Source organism: Oncorhynchus masou, chromosome 13 (assembly GCF_036934945.1).
Source record: "Oncorhynchus masou masou isolate Uvic2021 chromosome 13, UVic_Omas_1.1, whole genome shotgun sequence".
Taxonomy (NCBI): Eukaryota; Metazoa; Chordata; class Actinopteri; order Salmoniformes; family Salmonidae; genus Oncorhynchus; species Oncorhynchus masou.
The window spans coordinates 59,570,555-59,589,717 of record NC_088224.1 but is presented as its reverse complement, the minus strand read 5'-3'; the positions used below and the strand labels follow the sequence as shown (position 1 = coordinate 59,589,717).

At 46.6% G+C, this 19,163-nt stretch overlaps 1 protein-coding gene across 3 annotated transcripts in view; it reads left to right on the top strand.

The window, feature by feature from the left end:
• Window positions 1-88: 88 nt before the first annotated feature.
• The window catches only part of LOC135552712 (numb-like protein), a 62,583-nt gene continuing 43,508 nt past the window's right edge, over window positions 89-19,163 (top strand). The window contains exons 1-2 of one of the 3 annotated variants that reach the window (XM_064984506.1): window positions 89-939; window positions 1,038-1,210. The gene's annotated coding sequence lies outside the window, so the exon portion shown is untranslated. Of the gene's footprint in view, window positions 1,211-8,590; window positions 8,688-19,163 lie in introns of those variants that run through there. The other 2 variants (XM_064984505.1, XM_064984507.1) reach the window with 2 other exon arrangements.

Genomic DNA, 19,163 nt, shown 5'->3' with positions numbered 1-19,163 from the left:
TGCGTTGATGTTCTGTTCCATGCACTTTGGGACCATACTCCACCTCCATAAGACATAATCAATTATTATTCTGTGGGTGAACATCCTTGCAAAAACAGTTGACTAAAAGGGAGACATTTTGTCACGGGATAGCTGTTTAAATTGGGTTGAATTCAGAGTATGACAATGTAGGACTTTTTCCACCTCTGCTTCTAAGGACATTTATCAAATAAGATGTAATGACTGGCACATACACTGGGAAAGGAAAGGCTCAGCGATGTTGTAGTGGCACATACACTGGGAAAGGAAAGGCTCCGTGATGTTGTAGTTTTCTGTAATGGAAAGTTGGATTGCAATGGTGCGAATAATGACCAGCTGGTTTTAGTTTATATTGGCATGAAAATGGAAATTTTGGCCCGAAAACACACACTTTATTAGGCACCACTTTTCACTGTGTCTTGCTAAATGCTGATGATGTCTACTGAAACCACAAAGTAATTGGTGGAAAAATGAAACATTTCTTATAGAAGCTAAATCTGGAGACTTTTTAGGATCTTCACAGTCGGAATTTATCTCTGAAGCTTTTTAGAACGCAGCCATTCAGTAGATTCTCATCCACAATCTTGAAGGCAGGACATCATGGCATCTTCTGCCTGACAAGAACACATTTGTCCGTTTAAAGGCCATTTATTGTAGTCTTCGACATCAATTTAGGTTTAATAAAATCCAACTTGAAAGAAAAGTTCTGTCACTTCAGTAGCAATAGCGCAGTCACTTAAAAAAACAAAAAAAAAACAATCACACGGTGGCGCTGTAGAGTATGAAACATGGGTCCTTGGTGTTTTTGTAAAACATCAATGGGTAGAGTAAATTTCCATGTCCGGGCGTCTGTGCCAATAGGCTCGCTCAGAAGGCAGGGCCAGCGATTGGAGTTGGGAGAGGAACCCAGTCTGTGCGGCAGTAAGTGCACAGTCAACTAAAGCATAAAGATTACAAACAATTTATTGAAATCGTTCTTTACTGCTCTGTCTTGTTTTTTTGTTTTATTTTATCATAAGCGGATTGACTCGTACAAGTATTTGCTTCAAGAAGACCACTTGCCCGCATCGTATCATCGCTTCATCCAATGTTCATGAAGACATTCTGAAATTACATGTTCTTCCATATTTCGTTGGGGTTGGATTACACAAAAGGCGGCACGGACTCACACAATTATTCACTCTTCTCATTGGTGAGTTCACTCTATATTCCCTATACCGTTATGTATGGGGACTTGATGTTTTGTTGATTGTTAATGGTTAATAATGAATTAATCTCCGCGCGTACATGTCTCCGAAGTCTTTCGTTTTCAAATCCAAGAAATGGGATCAATTATTATGAACAAGATACGAAACAATTCAGATCTATTGAAAAATAACTGCAGATAATATTTTGAAATAGGCTATTTATATGCATGTAATATATTAAATGAATTGCGGTGCCTGCAGTAACCTATGGTTCAATCAAGACCACCCTTACAAGCCCCTCTGCATTGCCGAATCATTACGTTCTGAGTCAGATGTATACCATTGTATTCTGCTTGTGGTGTGGAAACATGATCTGGGTTTTATTTAAAGGTAAACTATGAAATATCTGTGTCCGGTGTAGCAGAGCCATATACCCACCTTCTATCGTGTTCTGTGCGGCAGTAGTTTTTGCCTATTCATCTCTACAGTAATACATTTCAAAAACGCGCCCTGCATTTTTATACGACGCATGCCTGCAATGAACCACCTTGTACTGTCATGTAGGCTACCTGTCAGCATCCTTTGATATGGCAAAGTGAACAGTCAACTGGGAGAGTATAGGTGCGGCTGAAAGGAAGTGTAGTTTGCCTACTGTATCCTATTGTAATGGAATGATATAAAGCACATCAGTTCTGTGGACCTTCCTTCTGGCCATATAGGAATGGGTCAAGAAAGACCTCAGGCCAGGGCTGTTATGGAGGGATCGACGCTAACATTATGCAGAATATATGACTGGTTTGTAAGCCGAATACTATGGTAATACTATGGTAATACTATGACACAATGACTTGCGGGTTCTGATACTCTGGTAGGATGGCTGAGATATTTGTCCAGACCAGCGTCCAGACATTGACCCCAGATGTCCCCCACACAATACACTCATCCTCTTGTTAGAAACCAATGGTTGTTGAGGCTGGGGATGATGATGAGGATGCATCAAGTTTGTTGTCATCCCATCATGGTCATACTTATGCGCCCTGACATTGGGGCCGTGACCATTAGGCAAAATATGTGACTCAGCAGCCCGTCAGAAAGGCATCGATGACTGTAACAGGTGGTGCGTATCTGCTGTATTGACCTGTTTCTCCGCCCCGAGACAGCGAACAGGGGTAGATCTCAATTGCGTTGTCCTCGCGTCCTCTCTAATCTCTCTTCGTCTCCTTCGCAAACCCCATTGGATGAGAAAGCCAGAGGTCCCTCCCCTCCTTGAGGCCAACGTGTTGACAGCTCAAGACAAGTTTTACATCGATGCCACCCACCCGTGGAAAAACTCCCACTGTCAAATGTGCAAAGCCAGGCTAGGAATGATCTCTCGAGTACCCTATGTATTTGTAATTTAATGTAAAAAACGGTTTAAATGCTTGAGTTGACATGTAGGTATGCATATCATGTATCGATAAACAATAGTGCGTGAACATTCTTTACACGTGTCTTGATTGCATACCTTACATTCTTGAGCACAGCGAGTCATGTTATTTCAGGGGTCTGTCAGTCTGTTGGCCTCTGAGTGCTATGGTTTCCACTCCTTGGTGTCACATTCCGAGTATTAACATGGGGACAGTGTGGCTTAGCCCAGGATCCAGGACCACCTGCCTGGATAGCTAGACAGCTGCATGGGCAGGAATCTCTAGGCCTGGGCTGGGTCTAACCTGGGTGCAGCACTGTGGTACAATGACTTTAAACTTAGGTCTATTGTCTTGGCTGGTATCAGACCATTTTAATGCAGTCAGTAAGAAATGGATGAGGATTTGGGTGAGGAGTATGTACAGTTGAATAAGCAACTGATTGCATGGCAACCTCTCATCTCCCCAAACTGTTTCCCCTTCCTTTTAGTTAGATTGCAGCATTTAAAGTTGGCACCCTTTTGTTAGCCAGACGGACACACGGAGGGACAGACCAGCTGGGCTCACAAAGGGAGGGGGTCAAAGGTAATCCAATCAGTGGCGAGCTGAGCGGTAGCCAGCAGTGGAGGGCGTTGCTCCCTTTGTGATAATCAGGGTGTGACTGCTGAACAACGGGCTGAACTTCCACCCCTCTCTGACCGGCAGTGTTTGAATATACTGCTTAGGGTTTTTGAGAACATGGAAGGGGCCTTTTTTGTCTCTGAAACCAGCCCAGTGATATATAGGTTACTAAAGGAAGTGACTTTGGGATGTGCTATTTTTGTCAGCCTCTTGTCAATTCTCATGTTTGTACTCTGAGTCTGTGTGAAAGGGACTACGCTCTACTAGTAACCTAGCATTAATTATAGCAATCTATTTTGGGTGGCTGAATTAATCACAGAAGAAAGAGGAGGAGAGAAAGAGAGAGATGGGAATTAGCCAACGGGGGGGGAGATATTTGTCTCCTGTTTCTCTCTATGCCCGACAGAAAAATCCTCAGGTCATTGGAAATGATTACATCAACATGTGCATAGCTTTGAGCCCAAAGATTCTCTTGTCTTCCTCAATTTGTATTTCTGTCATCTGCTGTGGCCCACAATTTTGTACACAGACATTCGTACATCTGGACTTTCTTCTCTTTTCTGTGTCTATATGCTAAGTTGAGTGATTGGTTTTCTTGCTAGTTAATTGCATTCAGCCTATTGTGTCATTTTCATTAGAGCATTCAATGGCTACGTACAATGCATTCGGAAAGTATTCAGACCCCTTGACTTTTTCAAATCAAATCAAATGTAATTTATATAGCCCTTCGTACATCAGCTGATATCTCAAAGTGCTGTACAGAAACCCAGCCTAAAATCCCAAACAGCAAGCAATGCAAGGGTAGAAGCACGGTGGCTAGGAAAAACTCCATAGAAAGGCCAAAACCTAGGAAGAAACCTAGAGAGGAACCAGGCTATGTGGGGTGGCCAGTCCTCTTCTGGCTGTGCCGGGTGGATATTATAACAGAACATGGCCAAGATGTTCAAATGTTCATAAATGACCAGCATGGTCGAATAATAATAAGGCAGAACAGTTGAAACTGGAGCAGCAGCACGGCCAGGTGGACTGGGGACAGCAAGGAGTCATCATGTCAGGTAGTCCTGGGGCATGGTCCTAGGGCTCAGGTCCTCAGAGAGAGAGAAAGAAAGAGAGAATTAGAGAGAGCACATGTGGGGTAGCCAGTCCTCTTCTGGCTGTGCCGGGTGGAGATTATAACAGAACATGGCCAAGATGTTCAAATGTTCATAAATGACCAGCATGGTCGAATAAAAATAAGGCAAAACAGTTGAAACTGGAGCAGCAGCATGGCCAGGTGGACTGGGGACAGCAAGGAGTCATCATGTCAGGTAGTCCTGGGGCATGGTCCTAGGGCTCAGGTCCTCCGAGAGAGAGAAAAAAAGAGAGAAAGAGAGAATTAGAGAAAGCACACTTAAATTCATACAGGACACCGAATAGGACAGGAGAAGTACTCCAGATATAACAAACTGACCCTAGCCCCCGACACATAAGCTACTGCAGCATAAATACTGGAGGCTGAGACAGGAGGGGCCAGGAGACACTGTGGCCCCATCCGAGGACACCCCCGGACAGGGCCAAACAGGAAGAATATAACCCCACCCACTTTGCCAAGGCACAGCCCCCACACCACTAGACGGATATCTTCAACCACCAACCTACCATCCTGAGACAAGGCCGAGTATAGCCCACAAAGATCTCCGCCATGGCACAACCCAAGGGGGGGGCACCAACCCAGACAGGATGACCACATCAGTGAATCAACCCACTCAGGTGACGCACCCCTTCCAGGGACGGCATGAGAGAGCCCCAGTAAGCCAGTGACTCAGCCCCTGTAATAGGGTTAGAGGCAGAGAATCCCAGTGGAAAGAGGGGAACCGGCCAGGCAGAGACAGCAAGGGCGGTTCGTTGCTCCAGAGCCTTTCCGTTCACCTTCCCACTCCTGGGCCAGACTACACTCAATCATGTGACCCACTGAAGAGATGAGTCTTCAGTAAGGACTTAAAGGTTGAGACCGAGTTTGCGTCTCTGACATGGGTAGGCAGACCGTTCCATAAAAATGGAGCTCTATAGGAGAAAGCCCTGCCTCCAGCTGTTTGCTTAGAAATTCTAGGGACAATTAGGAGGCCTGCGTCTTGTGACCGTAGCGTGCGTGTAGGTATGTACGGCAGGACCAAATCAGAGAGATAGGTAGGAGCAAGCCCATGTCATGCTTTGTAGGTTAGCAGTAATACCTTGAAATCAGCCCTTGCTTTGACAGGAAGCCAGTGTAGGGAGGCTAGCACTGGAGTAATATGATCAATTTTTTGGGTTCTAGTCAGGATTCTAGCAGCCGTATTTAGCACTAACTGAAGTTTATTTAGTGCTTTATCCGGGTAGCCGGAAAGTAGAGCATTGCAGTAGTCTAACCTAGAAGTGACAAAAGCATGGATGAATTTTTCTGCATCATTTTTGGACAGAAAGTTTCTGATTTTTGCAATGTTACGTAGATGGGAAAAAAAGCTGTCCTTGAAATGGTCTTGATATGTTCTTCAAAAGATAGATCAGGGTCCAGAGTAACGCCGAGGTCCTTCACAGTTTTATTTGAGACGACTGTACAACCATTAAGATTAATTGTCAGATTCAACAGAAGATCTCTTTGTTTCTTGGGACCAAGCATCTCTGTTTTGCCCGAATTTAAAAGTAGAAAGTTTGCAGCCATCCACTTCCTTATGTCTGAAACACATGCTTCTAGCAAGGGCAATTTTGGGGCTTCACCATGTTTCATTGAAATGTACAGCTGTGTGTCATCCGCAAAGCAGTGAATGTTAGCATTATGTTTTCGAATGACATCCCCAAGAGGTAAAATATATAGTGAAAATAGTGGTCCTAAAACGGAACCTTGAGGAACACCGAAATTTACAGTTGATTTTTCAGAGGACAAACCATTCACAGAGACAAACTGATATCTTTCCGACAGATAAGATCTAAACCATGCCAGAACTTGTCCGTGTAGACCAATTTGGGTTTCCAAAAGAATGTGGTGATCGATGGTATCAAAAGCAGCACTAAGGTCTAGGAGCACGAGGACAGATGCAGAGCCTCGGTCTGATGCCATTAAAATGTCATTTACCACCTTCACAAGTGCAGTCTCAGTGCTATGATGGGGTCTAAAATCGGACTGAAGCATTTCGTATACATTGTCAGTCTTCAGGAAGGCAGTGAGTTGTTGCGCAACAGCCTTTTCTAACATTTTTGAGAGGAATGGAAGATTCGATATAGGACAATAGTTTTTTATATTTTCTGGGTCAAGGTTTGGCTTTTTCAAGAGAGGCTTTATTACTGCCAATTTTAGTGAGTTTGGTACACATCAGGTGGATAGAGAGCTGTTTATTATGTTCAACATAGGAGGGCCAAGCACAGGAAGCAGCTCTTTCGGTAGTTTAGTTGGAATAGGGTCCAGTATGCAGCTTGAAGGTTTAGAGGCCATGATTATTTTCATCATTGTGTCGAGATATAGTACTAAAACACTTGAGCGTCACTCTTGATCCTAGGTCCTGGCAGAGTTGTGCAGACTCAGGACAACTGAGCTTTGAAGGAATACGCAGATTTAAAGAGGAGTCCGTAATTTGCTTTCTAAGAATCATAATCATTTCCTCAAAGAAGTTCATGAATTTATCACTGCTAAAGTGAAAGCCACCCTCTCTTGGGGAATGCTGCTTATTAGTTAGCTTTGCAACAGTATCAAAAAGGAATTTTGGATTGTTCTTATTTTCCTCAATTAAGTTAGAAAAATAGGATGATCGAGCAGCAGTAAGGGCTCTTCGGTACTGCACGGTACATTCCCACAGCATGATGCTGCCACCACCATGCTTCACCATAGGGATGGTGCCAGGTTTCCTCCAGAAGTGACGCTTGGCATTCAGGCCAAATAGATCAATCTTGATTTCATCAGACCAGAGAATCTTGTTTCTTTTGGAAAACCCAAGCGGGCTGTCATATCATGCCTTTTACAGAGGAGTGGCTTCCGTCTTGCCACTCTACCGTGAAGTCAGATTGGTAGAGTGCTGCAGAGATGGTTGTCCTTCTTGAAGGTTCTCCTATCTCCACAGAGGAACTCTGGAGCTCTGTCCGAGTGACCATCGGGTTCTTGGTCACCTCCCTGAGCAAGGCCCTTCTCCCCCAATTTCTCAGTATGGCCAGGCGGCCAGCTCTAGGAAGAGACTTAGTGGTTCCAAACTTCTTCCATTTAAGAATGATGGAGGCCACTGTGTTCTTGGGGACTTTCAATGCTGCAGACATTTTTGGTACACTTCCCCAGATCTGTGCCTCGACACAAACCTGTCTCGGAGCACTACGGACAATTCCTTCGGCCTCACGGCTTGGTTTTTGCTCTGACATGCACTGTCAACCGTGAGACCTTATATAGACAGGTGTGTGACTTTCCAAATCATGTATAATCAATTGAATCTACCACAGGTGGACTCCAATCAAGTTGTAGAAACGTCTCAAGGATGATCAATGGAACAGGATGCACCTGAGCCGAGGGATTTTGAGTCTCATAGCAAAGGGTCTGAATACTTTATATTTTTAATAAATTAGCAAAAATGTCAAAACCTGTTTGCTCTTTGTCATGGGCTATTGTGTGTAGATTGGGGGGGAATATAATTTAATACATTTTAGAATAAGGCTGTAACATAACAAAATGTAGAAAAAGTCAAGAGGTCTGAATACTTTCCAAACTCTGTCCAACAAGCATATAAGACATTTGTGAGTATGTGTTTGTGTGTGTGTGAGTGAAGTGATTGGTGCGTGAGAGCATTCATACAATTTCGTTTGGGTCTGCCGATTTCCCCTGGTAATCGGTGATTCCACTGCACTGTTGGTTAAGGGCTTGTAAGTAAGCATTTCACGGTAAGGTCTACACTTGTTGTATTTGGCGCATGTGACAAACAAAGTTTGATTTGATTCTTCCGCTTCAGTGACATTTTGGCTGCAGATAACAAGTGAATTGCTGTTTCTTAGCAAGGCCAAGTAGGATGTGGTCGGCGTGTGTATAAATGCTTTGCCATCGGTGAAATAAAAAAATCGGTGTGACAAACAAGTGCAATCCTCAAAAGATGATTGGGGTCGTGATCTTGTGTGATACACAGGTTCACGATTGAACAGGTCTGACTCTGTGCTGCATGGTGGGCTTAGTTTGAGGTAGAGCTCTCGGTCTTCTGACAAGAGAGAAGTGGAGCTTACCGGGACTTTCTGAACCACAATCTGCCAAGCACAGAGCACGCTATTCATCTCGCTCCGTCAAGAGTGGAGAGAAGGGAGACAGCGGGGGTGTGGGTAGGGTCGGTGAGGCTGGGTGCTTTTTGGATGGGGTTGGGGTTGAATTGGATGGCTTCACAGGCTGAATTATCCCAACTCATACAAGCAAGCAACTCTGAACAGAGAGGAAGGGATGGTAGCAGCCAGCTGGGAAGGACTTCTTCTGGGGTTAACAGAAACAGTAGGTCCCTGCTAGGTTGTGTGTGTGTGTGTGGGGGGGGGCTGTGTGTATGTGTGTGTCTTGGTGTGCATATCTCCGTGTGTGTGTCTCAGAGCACGTCTCTGCTCTGTCAAGCGTCTAATTTTGGAACATGGTTGGTGGTTAAACATTTTTTGAGATGATATTCTCCATCAGGGCCTGTCACTCTAATCACATCTGAGACGGAACTGAAGATTGACCCCTGCTCTGTCATGTCCTCCCTCACCTGGGAGGACCAGAGGACATTATCACAGTTCCTCATTTGATATTCCAGAGAAAATGACTCTAGCTATAACCTTAGCAATCAAGCTCAAGACATGATTAGTCATTGAGGTTTCAATCTTTCTCCATTTGGAACAATACAGTTCAGGCCACAGATCTGATGCAGTTTTCCAAAATCACGACACCAGCACCTACTCAAAAGTTGTTTGGATGACACCAGTCAAACTTCTTTTCCTCATCTGAAGATACTTGACTGAAGATACTTGACTGAAGATACTTGTCTGAAAGGAACTCTATATTGTTTAGTATATGCCTTTGTCTTTGGGTATTATGCCTTTGAAAACAGTGCTCTAGAAGCAGTTTTCTACCTTTCAAGCCAGGCAGAGAGCAGAAATTGAAGAGACTGCTTTAGAAGAGACAGCTAATTGAGATCCAAAGCAGATATGAGTGATCCCTCCAGCTGTGTAGAAAGTCAGAGACAATGACTCATGCCCTGAGAAAAGGTTACAACATCAAAGTTACGTCTGAGATGCACTCTGGCTGCACATCATCTCTGTTTCCATCCATTTTAGGCTTGCTTAAATATTTTTGTTGGTAGAGTCTGCTGGCTTTGGGTGACTTCTGGTTGTAAATGTGCAAACGAGGCATGCTCCTTTCTCTTTTTATGGCCATTACTTACCGTAACCATGGCTGATGGTATCACAGCCAATTTGGCGCATCTGGTTCGACACGAGATCTTCGGCATGCTCTTGCTCCCACTTCACCTCGTACTCTCCGCCCCTCTCTGCCCTCCCCTGCCCCTCTCAGCCCTGCCTCCCGGTGTGCCTGTCTGAAAACCCCCAGCTTCTCCCCAGATGTGGCCGAGTCACCCAGCTGTTACGCAGAGTTCCACTGGGAAGGAGAAAGAAGGGGGGTTGGGAGAGAAGGATGGAAGGAAGGAGAAGGGATAGATTGGGAGGGAAAGATTACATTTCACAATCAACACCAATCCTTTAGCTGCAGAAGAGGCCAGATCCTAGTTGTTTGCTCCTATTGGGTCTAGAATGTGTTACTCTTGACCCCAAACCGCTGGGTGGTTTCCTTTTTAAGATGTCCGACCATGTTGTCCTCCACAGAGGGTGTGGGAACTGCATGGGAACCAAGTTGAAGTGGAAGGTTATTGCTGTGTGATGCAGAATCAGAAAGAAACCTGGTCACATTGCCTGGGAACTGTGTACATTCACTGTATGAAGATGTACAGTAGGCCTACAGGCATACATGGTCAGGTCCCATTATTGGTGTCTTACAGGGACAATCATGGTTGCTCATTAAAGATAGCCTACTACTTAGTCAAAAATGAGTCAGAGAAACACATTATTCTGCAGATCGTTGCACTTTAAACTGAGGACCTCCTGTATCCCTAAGAAACCTCAGGGATTTGAATGGAGAAGTTGGCCTTTTCAGGACATTGACTACAGCTAACAAGCCTGCCTGCCTGCCTGCCTCCCAATGCCCCCCTCTGGCTGACCCTGCCCTGTGACTGTCTGTCACTCACATAGACCTAATCCCTCGGCATCTAGCATTATCGAACGGGTGAAAGTGGTCGTTCCAAGACAGGGAGTCTGCCCCTACAGACAAACAGATCTGCCATTGTTTGTCGTGCTTGCATGATGAGCACTGGGGCCATCCAGGGTTTCAGTCAGTAGGCCAGTCCACAGAGAGAGGGAGAGAGCCAGGGAGAGAGCTCTGGCCAGACAGGGCTCCAGGGCTGCATTGCATCCATCACTGGGGATCAATTAACAGTAGCAGCAGCAGCAGAGAAGTGACCTCTGCTCACACACCAGACCAGTGCACTCTCTCTGCCCATAGGCTGAGGAAGCACTGATACAGAAGGCTGAGATGGAGGGGGCATGGTGAGGGAATTGAAGAGGAAGAGGGGAGAGAGGATAGAATGCTGGGGGAGCATTAGATTGTGTCTGCTGATATCTTCAGCATCCATCCTGAGTAACGAAAGCTTACAGGAACAAAGGAAAGGAGCACAAGTTGAGCTATGCCCGGAGAGGACATGATAGATGGGATGGTGGGAAGAAAGAGAGAGAGACAGACCGAGAGACAGACAGGTGGCTAATACATAGTGCATATGGGCCGTGGGAGATTTTCTCATTCTTCCCATTCCTCCTCTACATACTACATGTCTACCCATCATTCTAGTAGGTTATTCTAGAAGGAGTCTCGCTCATAAAGCCAGCCCCTATTGCTCTCCCTCCCTATCCATACGATCTCCTTCCACCTGCTTGTAGCCTATAGTAGTAGTACACAATCTCACAATGCCTTCCACCAGCTAAGCCAAGTGAATAGCAGTCTCGTGTTACTGTACTCCTAGTCCCAAGGCTCGTGCAGGAAGCCTTGAATCTGGGCTAAGTAGTGAAGTGAATATGAATAGCATACTGTATGTCGGTCAGTTCATGTTTCCGGTTCCTGTGCTGTTGTTGACATGGAGGGGCCTGTGTGTTACAGTTCCGGCTGCTCAACATGGGGAATTTGTTATTGCTCCAGCTTCACGGCTTGGCATTCCAAGAAACCCAGAGGAAAATCATAACCCCAAACGGCACCCTCCCTCCCCCCGCTCCTCCTCCTGACTGCATGTCTTTGAACCCTCAATCCCCGCCACAACCACACTGGTCCTTTCATAATGGGTTCTGTTGACATCCTCACAACAGCCTCGCACAATGCTTCTCTCCACAGTCACAGAGGAAGCTGTTCAGGTCTGCCTGGTCCATGTCTCTGGTCCATGTCTCTGGTCCATGTCTCTGTGTGGCTGTGCTGCTGTCGTTGGACTGGACATTCGTCTTGGTGTGGTTAGCTGGCTAGCTGTTCTGTCTCACTCTATGACTCTGTATGAGATCTGGTGGGTGGAGGAGATGCTTGAGATGCTGTACTCTTTCCATCCACTGCCTGTGTCCATTTCCATAGAAACAGGGTTTGACAGACTGTGCAGCACAGTTCCAATCCCCCAGCAGCAGCACCCGCACAAACATACACGGTGTCGGTGGCATGAATGTAGCCGGCAGTCGGGAGATATGCCTATCATGCCTCCTTGTCGTTTTTTTTAGCCCACTACTACACTGTGTATATGTGTGTGTGTGTGTGTGTGTGTGTGTGTGGGTGTGGGTGTGGGTGTGTGCGTGTGCGTGTGCGTTTGTGTGTGTCTGCCCTTACTGAACTCCTCTGTGGTTAGTATTGGCAGGAGATTGTTGCTGTTCCAGTTCAGCTGATGAATCCAACTGATTCGGAGGAAAATCCCTGCTTGTGATTCATGGCAGCAGAGTGTTCTCCTCCCTCAGACAGATCTTGTGTACTCCTCCCGTCTGGCTTCTCATTTACAATGCAGCTACATGAATAACAAGGTGTTTAAGTCACAATGTGATCTTCATGGTATATAACTACACACATTTCATCGGCCAGAGAGGAAGAACAGCTCAGAACAGAACAGCTCAGATCCCAAGGCTGTAGCCAGTAGGCTAAACACCCTGTATCCCATATTCATAGAGCGCTACGGAGTAGGAGTGCTGATCTAGGATCAGTTTTGAATATGATTAGGCTATATGGACAGGGGGGACCTGATCCTAGATACTCTGAGCTTTTTGCTTTATGAATATGGTCACAGATCTTTTTTGTTTTCTTTTTTTCTTCCATTTACTACGAGCTGCTGCTTTTTGGGAATACCAATCCAGGGGGGAGTCTCACATTTCCAAATATATAAGTAGTAAAGTGGAGCCCGAGGCCCCTCCTTGAACTGGTGAAATTAAAGTAATACACTATGACTCTCTGGCTCTGTAGGAGACCTCATTTCCATCGCTGAGTGATTCATTTTGCTGTGTGGGCCTGATAATGTTATTCACTAATAAAATAACACCATCGCTGCCATACTATGAGGCACTTAAGAGCCACTCTCTTCCATTCCGTCATGTGGAAATGGAACGTGGAGTGTATGCAATGTCGGTTCTTTTCCCATTCCTCAATACAATCTCTCTCAGAAGCATTGTGCTTTTTTTAAGTACAGGAATGTGTGATCTGATCGACGTGCTGTTTTGTCACCATCTCTGTCTCTTTCTCTGGGCAGCTAGGAGTTGGACCAGACACGCCTGTTGGGTCTGTACTGGGTAGGTGTGTCTGTGGTTGTGTTCGAGCGTCCTCCATTCCTCTCTCTCCATGGTGGTGTGTGATCTTCCCTGAGTCATGCTACTCTGCCTGGCCCTGCTTCTATCTGGGTCCCGGGCCCTTATCTAATGCAATCTGTCTATCTAATATTCAGCCATGCAGCCCCCAGGGAGAGGAGATGGCCATGGCCTCCCTCCCTCACATCGATCCGATCCAAGAGGAGAGTGAAGAGGAGAGTGCATGCCTGGCGGTAAACTACAGTCTTTCCTGGAAGACTCTCCAGGCCGTTGAATGGAAAGCCGACCAAGCTTAGATTAACAGGAGTAGGGGGCATACAGGGCTGCGGGTATAAAGATATTTAGCTATGATGGTATTTATGAGTTACTTTATTATAGAAAGCTCTATTCATTTCAGAGGAAGTACATGGATAGAGTGGGGGGTAGAGTTGGCATACACCACTATATGTGTTATTTCATAGTTTTGAAGTCTTCACTATTATTCTACAATGTAGAAAATAGTAAAAATAAAGAAAAACCCTCAAATGAGTAGGTGTTCTAAAACGCTTGACCGATAGTGTACATTGTGGTGGTTGGTTGGGGATTGGCCAGGTGGGAGTCTGTCTGAGGTAGGTTGAGGTTTAAGGTGCTTTTGGAAAAAATATATCCAGAAACTATAGGCCTAACATGTATTTAGACTTCAAGTATGTTCAGGTAGCATTACACTATACCCAAATATGGGCCTAAATGCCTGACTGCCCAACACTAAATCAGACTTCTCCCACCCCCAGAATGTTACACATTATCAAGATATTTAATTATATTTCTATTCTAGTGTTATAAGGATGTTCAAATACTGCCGCAGCGGTCTAAGGCACTGCATCTCAGTGCAAGAGGCGTCACTACAGTCCCTGGTTTGAATCCAGGCTGTATCACATCCGGCTGTGATTGGGAGTCCCATAGGGCGGCGCACAATTGGCCCAGTGCCGTCCGGGTTTGGCCGGTGTAGGTCGTCATTGTAAATAAGAATTTGTTCTTAACTGACTTGCCTAGTTAAATAAAGGATAAATACAAATAAAATACTGAACCAAAGCCATGCTAATGCTACTTGCTAACACTGCTAACACTGACTTCACTGACCCAGCCCTACTTGCATTCTCTGAACACTTACAGTAAGTTACTCCTTTCTATCCCTCTGCAGACAGTGCAGCCTCTCTAAGCACCCATTCACCATTATACTCGTCCTCTGAGAGAGTGGGCCAAGGCCTTGCGTAACAACTCCCCCATCCATACCCCGTCCCTGCTTATTCTCTGGCAGCAAAATTAGGTCTTTGGCCCACTTGTCTCCTCCTCCCTCTCTTGCTCTCCTCCTCGCTCTCCTCGCTCTCCTCCCTCCCTCTCTCCCTCCCTCTCTCCCTCCCTCCGTCCCTCCCCCCTCCCTCCTACTTGCTCTCTCTCTCTCTCTCTCTCTCTCTCGCTCTCTGCCTTTCTGTGTTTCTGCTCCCTGTTACGAGAATCATGTGAGAATAGTCAGATAGACACTCGTTTTTCTTCCATAACTACACGTTTTCAAGCTGAAGTGGTTGTGGACTGAGAGACAGGTATGATTATGATTATGATTAGTACAGAGTATGACTATGAAACAGATTCTCTGCTGTGCTGTTGTCTGTTTCTGCTGTCCGTGGTGTGTGTTTCTGGAGCCTGTAGGGCATATAGTCCTCTGGGCCTCACTAGGAGAAGGAGGAGCTGGTGTCCAGGTGCTTTCCAGTTAGTCCATTCTAGAAGAGATTTCTGGGGGAAACTCTGGCTGTGGCTGGTTCAGTTGATGTTCGTCTAATGGGACGTGGTGGAAATTGCTGCAAAAATGTTGTCAGTATAGGGGGAAATCACATGACATGACAGATACGCTCTCCGACAGATGGTTGGTTGGCTTTTCTGCTTCCTATGGCCTGTCATCCTCGTCTTCATCCTCAGCATCATTCTCTAGTGCTCCCTCTAAGCCACGTGCTAGTCCTGGAGTAAGCCAGGTGGGTTGTCAAGGGAGACTGCACGAGGCTTAGTGTTAAGAACTGGGGATAGATGACCACATGCCGTGGGTTTGAGGAAAACCCCTCTCCTTAAATCCCTGTTCGCCCCTCTCCCCAGCCTACAGCTGGCTGTGTTTGGTTGGGGAGCAGTTGAGGGGGAGGGGAGGGAGAGGGAGGGTCAATGAAAACACAGCTGGTCTGACCCCCTCCAAAACCAGCTGCTGTCACAAAAGACCCCTGTCAAGCGTTTGGAGAGGTGGCCTAGCTGCCTGCCTGAATCTGCATCTCTTTCCATCCCCTCTTCACTTCCTCCCCCTTTCTCTCTCTTCATTGTGTCCCTCCCAGACCCCACCCAGCTGTTCCAGGGTTTTTACTTTCCTTCTCCTCCGACTGAACAAACCTGACTACACACACACACACTTGCGCACACACACACATAGTTACACACACACACACACACACACACTCATGCATGCACACACACTTGTGCATGCACACACACTTACGCATGCACACGCACACACACTTATGCACATACTCATTATCCCTGAGTGACAGATAAAAAAAAACACCTTATGAAACAGTGGTGACTGTGAAGCAACACAAACATAGGCGCACACACACACAGAGAGAGAGAGACAATAACATACGCACACAGACACACACACACACACACACACACACACACACACACACACACACACACACACACACACACACACACACACACACACACACACACACACACACACACACACACACACACACACACACACACACACACACACACACACACACAGAGAGAGAGAGAGAGAGACAATAACATACGCACACAGACACACACACACACACACACACACAGAGAGAGAGAGAGACAATAACATACGCACACACACACACACACACACACACACACACACCCATACACACACACACACACACACACACACACACACACACACACACACACACACACACACACACACACACACACACACACACACACACACACACACACACACACACACACACAGAGAGAGAGGCAATAACATACGCACTATACACACACATACACATGGATTTTGCACTGTAGATATGTGGTAGTGTTGGAGTAGAGGTCTGAGGGCACACAATATGTTGTGAAATCTGTAAGTGTATTGTAATGTTTTGTAAATTGTATAAACTGCATTCGTTTTGCTGGACCCCAGGAAGAGTAGCTGCAGCCTCGGCAGCAGCTAATGGGGATCCATAATAAATACAAATACACACCTATGCAATCCCCCTTGAGACAAATGTTTGATCAGTCACACCAAAGGCTGTGGCTTAGTATTGGCTGTGTGCCTCTGAGGCCTCCAGGACTGGTAGAAGCCTGGAGCTGTAGTTACAATCCAGTGGCTGGCTGTGAGGCCTTGAGGGTGGGCTGCTGCGTGCTGGCCTGATGCCACACCCTCCCTCCCCTATCCCATTGTTCCAATCCCTGACAAGTTGCAAGTGCCTCTCTATTCACGCTGACTGTGGGGGGTGGGCGGGCCTTTGTTTGGCAGCCATTGCGTCGGACACACGCTCTCATTTGATAGACGCGTGCTGACAAAAGAGAAAAGGGGGACACTTCGGTTAATTATTTGCGGCGCTACAGTGAAAAGGGTAGAAGCGGCGGCCATCTGTTATTCGTGCTTCTAATCTATGCTTTGCCCACACTGTGGACCCACACTCCTCCCGTGATCCCTCCCTCCCTCTCTGCCCCAAAATCCCTGCTTTTGTCCTGGCACGCTTGTTTAGGGAGTATTTTTATTGTTGTGGTTAGCCTGTCTTCTCACTGGGTTTTGGGAGTGGACAGACATGGTGTTGTAAGTGTCATGGGCTCTGAGTTATTCCTCTCTGCCTTGGCCATTCTGCAAGAAAGAGAAGGTCGACGTTCTCTCCGCTCACTTCCTCTCCTCCTCTCTCATCTCCTCTCTTCTCCTCTCTGCCTGAAGAGCTGAAAGTGTATTTTGTTGATCCTGGGCCACTCTCCACTCTGACGCTTTGTTTCACAGCAACGAGACTAAACAACTGGTCTGATCTCTCTCTTCCTCTCTCTCTCACTGGATAAGTACTTTGACTGGCACATGCTCCTCTGCCCTGTTCCAAGTGTTCCTTGACATTGACACACGGCAGCCCTGGTGTAGCCCACTAAATGTTTGAATCTCTGTTCATCTGCACCAATCAGGCCATTCGTTTGGGATCAATAGTGTTTTTGTAGCCCGTCAAGGTCATTCAGGGAACAAGGCTCGAGTCTAAAACACCACCTACCAAACTGCAATCGATGTTGTTGAAGACAATTACCTCTCTTCTTATAGGGTGCAGTGACAGTTCTGAACGAAACACTTTCACGGGGCTTTTTTTAAGTCTGCCTTTTTTTGCGCGTCACCAGATGTTCGTTGACGAGTCTGGCCCCGCTGGGCACAGACGTCACGTCAACGTCTATTCCACGTTGGTTCAACGTCATTTAATAGAAATGTGGATTCAACCAGTGTATGCCCAGTGGTGCTTTTCTGCACGAACACTCTCTGTTAAATGTAGGATTGGCTAGGGGATGTGACTGGCTGCCTGTTTTTAGGCTGCTGCTACCGGGAGCCCCGCTGTTCTCGTTGCCCTAGAAAATTCTGCAAGCTTTTCTCTCGACTTCCAGTGAGAGCGCCCGCCTGTAGACAGACAGTGGAGGGAGACAGAGTCACAGAGACATGCTGACTTAAAAGCTTATCGATCTCTCAGAGCTAGCCTGACTCCACTCTCTCCAACTCCACTGTCTGATCTCCCAGTGGGTCACTACAACAGACTGCCCACCCGTCCAGGGTGAAAGCATTCCTGGCTGCCTCGCATCGCATTTGTGGGTTCACTCGGGGCCAAGGGTCACAGGCGAATTGGGACCTGGCTTTATGGTATTTTTTGGCACGTGGGGGTGATTGTATGGGGCTCACTCAGCCTCCTTTGTGTCCCCCTCCTGTCTGGTCCCATACCCCACCTCCGCCCCCCACCACCCGGCAGCTGTCCCCCTCCATTAACATGACAAAGTGGCGCGGTTCTGTTCCACACCAGGGACGCTGCTAGCTTTCATGATGGGGCCATTTGGGCCAGCCCAGCCCTGCAATGGGCCATCTGTGTTTGGCCTCTACTCTTACTCTCTCCTCTCCTACTGTGAGTCACTCAGAGCAGGGCAGGGTGTGACAGACAGTCAGACCACTGGGGCCTCCTAGAATACCATGAGGTAATTCACATTACACCCAATCAGAGCGAGACAAAGTTAAACATGACATTGTCACTCCAACTACAGCCTTAGAGGGACGATGTAAGAATGTGAGTGTCGTTTTTAAACCAGAGCCCCATGAGGTAATGGTATGGCCCAGGCAGACACAGAAACACACCGTCACCACTGCCTCTCCATCTTTCCTCATTGAAGAGGGGCGTGTGGATGAGAGGGGGGGTGAGATGGAGAGGGAGGGGCAGGAAGTCAATCAAGTGATGTCATACATGAAACCCGTTGAGGAAGAAAGTGGAGACTGTAGGAACTTGTCTTTTGGTAGCAGTTTGTTTTCTTCTCGCTAGTCTCTTGCGGTCGGTTAACTGCTTTAGGGGATGTTGTGAAATATATGTTCTGGATGTTTCCATACTGAATGTGATGCATAGGAAATATCCTGGTGCTTGAAAGCCACACCCCTTCCTCTGCTGAAATAGAATTTTGTCATATATTTCTACACTGTTGCATTGATATGCACTCTTATTTCCCAGCACCGTGTAGCAGTTAGTTCATCGGGTGACTAACTCATATGCATCGCTGGTGATCTCACTATGGGCCTCTAGGACGGTTCAGCCTATCATATCTCAGGATTAGATTCACACACCCTCAGTAATACACCACCGGTGCTTGACCCTGCGGTGTTATTACTCTGTGCTCAGTCCTGGATGTAAATGTGATGCTCGGCCAGCAGTGGAAGCTTTAAATAAAAGTGACCGGTGTTCTCTGAGGAGACCCTAATCATAGAGAAAGGAGTACTAGGATTACTTCACGGATATTTTCCCTGACCCGGTCTGTA